At 37.5% G+C, this 4,842-nt stretch overlaps 1 non-coding gene across 1 annotated transcript; it reads right to left on the bottom strand.

The window, feature by feature from the left end:
• Positions 1 to 517: 517 nt before the first annotated feature.
• Positions 518 to 628, bottom strand: LOC140894142 (small nucleolar RNA R71). The gene has a single exon (XR_012153690.1). It is a non-coding gene; the product is annotated as a small nucleolar RNA R71 (small nucleolar RNA).
• Between the last annotated feature and the right edge of the window lie 4,214 nt (positions 629 to 4,842).

Genomic DNA, 4,842 nt, shown 5'->3' on the forward strand with positions numbered 1-4,842 from the left:
TATTATGTATATAGTATGTTGTTTTTAATTGTATGATTGTTTGGAGTCGTAAACAAAGTGGTAGACTTGTTCGAGTAACTGAAAATATTTTAAACATGGACGATAATTCTAATAATCAAGATAATAATAATAATAATAATAATAATCATCAAGAACATGAACAACCAAGAACACTTAGGCACCATATGAATCCAATAAGAACTAGTACACCATCTTGTTTAGTTTTTCCTACTGATGCATCTAATTTCAATTTTAAGCCACAAGTCATTCAACTTTTACCAAATTTTCATGGCTTAGATTCTGAAAATCCATATTTGCATTTAAGAGAATTTGAGGAGGTTTGCAACACTTATAATGATCAAAATTGTAGCATGGATACTGTTCGATTAAAGCTTTTTCCTTTTTCCTTAAAAGATAAAGCTAAAACATGGTTGCAAAATTTGAGATCAAGTTCAATAAGATCATGGGAAGAAATGCAACAACAATTTCTAAAAAAGTTTTTTCCTTCCCATAGAACAAACTCTTTTAAAAGACAAATTACAACTTTTTCTCAAAAACAAGGGGAAACATTTTATCAATGTTGGGATAGATATAAAGAGTTACTTAATACATGTCCACATCATGGTTTTGAAATATGGAGGATAGTTTCTCACTTTTATGAAAGTTTAATACCTAAAGATAGGCAAATGATAGAATTCATGTGTAATGGAACTTTTGAAGATAAAAACCCAAATGAAGCTATAGAATATTTGGAGTCATTAGCAGAAAATGCTCAAAATTGGGATAATATAGGCTCAATTGAACCACCAAGTAAAACCAGTAATTCAACAAATGGGGGTGGTATTTATCATCTTAAAGATGATGTAGATGTTCAAGCTAAACTTGCATCTTTAGCAAGAAAAATTGAGTCATTAGAAATGAAAAAGAGTGATCAATTAAAAAGTGTTCAAGAAATTGTTTGTCATATATGTGACACACATGATCACCTTACAAAAAATTGTCCTACTTTGCCTTCATTTAAAGAATGTCTCCATGAACAAGCCAATTATGTTAACAATTTTAAAAAACCAACATTAGATCCTTTTTCACAAACATATAATCCTGGTTGGAGAAATCATCCTAATTTTAGTTGGAGGAACGATAATAATGCACAACCTTCACTACAACCTTTTCACAATAACCAAAGTCATCAAGGTTATGCTCCTTATATCCCACCTCCAAGAACACATTTTGAAGATGAAATTCATGCATACATTCAAAAGCAAGAGTCTATCAATATTCAAAACATTCAATCTATGAATGATTTGAAAGAAACTCTTGCAAAATTTGCATCTGCACTTAATATTCATGAAAAAGGAAAATTTCCATGTCAACCACAACCTAATCCTAAAAATCAAAATCAAGAAAAATTTGATCAAGTAAAATCTGTTATTACTCTTAGAAGTGGTAAAATAGTTAATGATCCATATAGTGATGAAAACAAAGATCAGTCAAACTCAAAGAGTAAGGATGAAAATCTTGATACTTTCGAGAAAGATGATACTTTGAGTCCTAAGATTAAGAAAGTTGATGATAAATTATCTGAAATAATATGTGAGTCAAATAAACATGTTCCTTTCCCTCATGCATTAGTTAATAATAAAAAACAAAAAAATGATTCTGATATTTATGAAGTTTTTAAACAAGTAAAAATAAATATTCCATTATTAGATGCTATTAAACAAGTGCCTTCTTATGCAAAGTTTTTAAAAGATTTATGTACTGTGAAAATACAATTGCATGTAAAGAAGAAAGCATTCTTAACGGAGCAAGTAAGCTCTATTATTCAAAATAATTCTACCTTGAAATATAAAGATCCCGGTTGTCCAACAATTTCATGTATTATTGGAAAAAATAAAATTAAAAAAGCTTTGTTAGATTTGGGAGAAAGTGTGAATTTAATTCCTTATTCAGTTTATGAAAATCTTAAGTTGGGAGATTTAAAACCTACATCTGTTACTCTTTTACTAGCCGATAGGTCAATCAAAATACCTAGAGGTATTGTAGAAGATGTATTAGTTCAAGTTGATAAATTCATATATCCCGTGGATTTTATTGTCTTGGATACACAACCAATAGAAGTACATAACGAAATTCCAGTACTATTGAGACGTCCATTTCTAGCAACTTCAAATGCTTTAATTAATTGTCAAAATGGAATAATGAAATTGTCTTTTGGAAATATGACTTTAGAACTTAATGTGTTCAATTTATGTAAACAACCAAGTATTAATGAAGATGAAGATGATAATGCAATAGAAACAATCGTGGAAGAAAATATACACCAAGAATTCCTCGACGCCGTGATGGCTCCACTGCACTTTCACCAACCGAATCGACTTGGTCCTGAGTTGTTTCTCCTTCCGATCAAGGATCTGAATCGGTCGCTCAAAGTAGCTTAGAGTATCGTCTAACTCGGCTTCGTCAGGCTGAAGGATATGAGAAGGATCTGGATGATACTTTCGCAGCATAGAGACGTGAAAAACGTCATGAATACCAGATAAAGACGGAGGAAGTGCAAGCCTGTAGGCAAGATCGCCTATTTTCTCGAGAATCTCATACGACCCGATGAATCTCGGAGATAATTTCCCTCTCTTACCGAATCTGACAGTGCCTCTGAATGGAGAAATATTCAGAAAGACTCGGTCTCCCTGATCAAAACTCAGAGGTCTACGCCTGACATTTGCATACTTCGCCTGTCTATCTTGAGCCGACTTCATTCTGGTCTGAATGATCTTAACCTGCTCTGCCATATCTCTAAGCATATCCGGTCCCAAATCTGGTGACTCGGACAAGTCATCCCAAAACAACGGAGATTGGCATTTCTTACCGTACAATGCCTCAAAAGGCGCCATACCGATACTCGCTTGGAAGCTGTTGTTGTAAGAAAACTCGACAAGAGGCAAGAAATCCTGCCAACTAGTGCCAAAGTCTAGCACTACCGCTCGCAGCATATCCTCTAACGTCTGGATAGTCCGCTCTGACTGTCCATCGGTCTAAGGATGATAAGCTGTACTTAGATTCAATCAAGTACCAAGTGCCCCCTGAAGACTGTGCCAGAAGTGAGAAGTGAATCTAGGATCTCTGTTTGAAACGATCGACTTCGGCACACCATGCAATCTCACAACATTGCTAACATACAACTCAGCCATCTGATCATGACGATACGTCATCCTGTACGGAATAAAACACGCAGACTTCATCAATCGGTCGATCACTACCCAAATGGCATCGCATCCTCGAACGGATCGTGGTAGCTTCGTGACGAAATCCATGGAAATGTGATCCCACTTCCATTCAGGAACAGATAAACTGTGCAATAGACCTCCTGGTCGCTTCTGTTCTGCTTTCACCTGTTGACAATTCAAACACCGAGATACAAACCTCGCTACGTCGCTCTTCATTCTCTTCCACCAGAACTGGTTCTTCAGATCATTGAACATCTTACGACCTCCAGGATGAATACTAAACCGACTGCAATGAGCCTCTCGGAGAATACGCTATCTCAACTCCGAAATATCAGGCACAACAACATGGTTATTCACGAACAAAACATCATCTCTAACCTGGAATTCAGACTGATGACCCGATCTGACTTTCTCTACTGAAATCTGGATGCTCGGCTCAGACTTCTGTGCTTCTCTGATTGCAACAAACAACTCTGGCTCGGCTTGAATAGCAAACACTCTGATAGTCTCCCTATCTGTTTCAAACTCTAAACCAGAAGTGCAACAATCATCGATCAACTGAGAAACACCGATAGTAGAAAGAGATAAAGAACAAAGCTTTCGGCTCAAGGCATCTGCAACTGCATTAGACTTCCCCGGATAGTACTTGATTTCACATTCGAAATCCTTCAACAAATCTAACCATCTTCTCTGTCTCATATTTAGCTCTGCCTGTGAAAACAAGTACTTAAGGATCTTATGGTCAGAAAAGATCTCGAAAGACTCACCATAAAGATAGTGACGCCAGATCTTCAGAGAAAAGACGATCGCAGCTAGTTCAAGATCATGGACCGGATAACGAGTCTCGTGCGGTTTCAGCTGCCTCGATGCATACGCTATCACATGCTTATGCTGCATAAGAACACAACCCAAGCCTCGGTTAGAAGCATCACAATAGACTGTGAAACCTCCAGTACCCTTCGGAATAGAAAGAATTGGAGCACTGGTCAATCTCCTCTTCAGATCAACAAAGCTAGCCTCACAATCTGGAGTCCAAACAAAAGGTGCATTCTTCTGAGTCAGCTGGGTAATAGGCTTGGCAATAGACGAGAAACCCTCGATGAAACGACGGTAATAACTAGCTAAACCCATGAAGCTTCGGATCTCCGGCACTGAAGTAGGTCTAGGCCTAAAGCGCACTGAAGTAGTTCAGTGGCAGCGCCGAGGCACTGAGGAAGCTACTTGGGAGCTTGAGGACAGGATGCGTGAAGACCATCCCGAGTTGTTTTGATTTCATTCTTAAGTTGTATTCAGTTGCAAACTCTGTAAACGTTTGATTTGAATAAAGAATGTTTCTGATTTCTGTATTTCATTCAGTACTTAAGATCTGATTTCGAGGACGAAATATCTTAAGTGGGGGAGAATGTAGTAGCCCGTAACCAAAATCAGTAATTAAGGAATTAATCATAATTACTTGGATAGAGTTCGGAAGCTCCGAAGGTAGGTTCGGAAGTTTCGAACAGGATCGGAAGCTCCGATGCAGGATCGGAAGCTCCAATGGTATTACGTCAGGCATGACGTGTGGCAAGATCGGAAGCTCCGATCAGGATCGGAAGCTCTGATCACCCCTATCCGA

This window comes from Henckelia pumila, chromosome 3 (assembly GCF_033568475.1).
Source record: "Henckelia pumila isolate YLH828 chromosome 3, ASM3356847v2, whole genome shotgun sequence".
In the NCBI taxonomy this organism is placed as follows: domain Eukaryota; kingdom Viridiplantae; phylum Streptophyta; class Magnoliopsida; order Lamiales; family Gesneriaceae; genus Henckelia; species Henckelia pumila.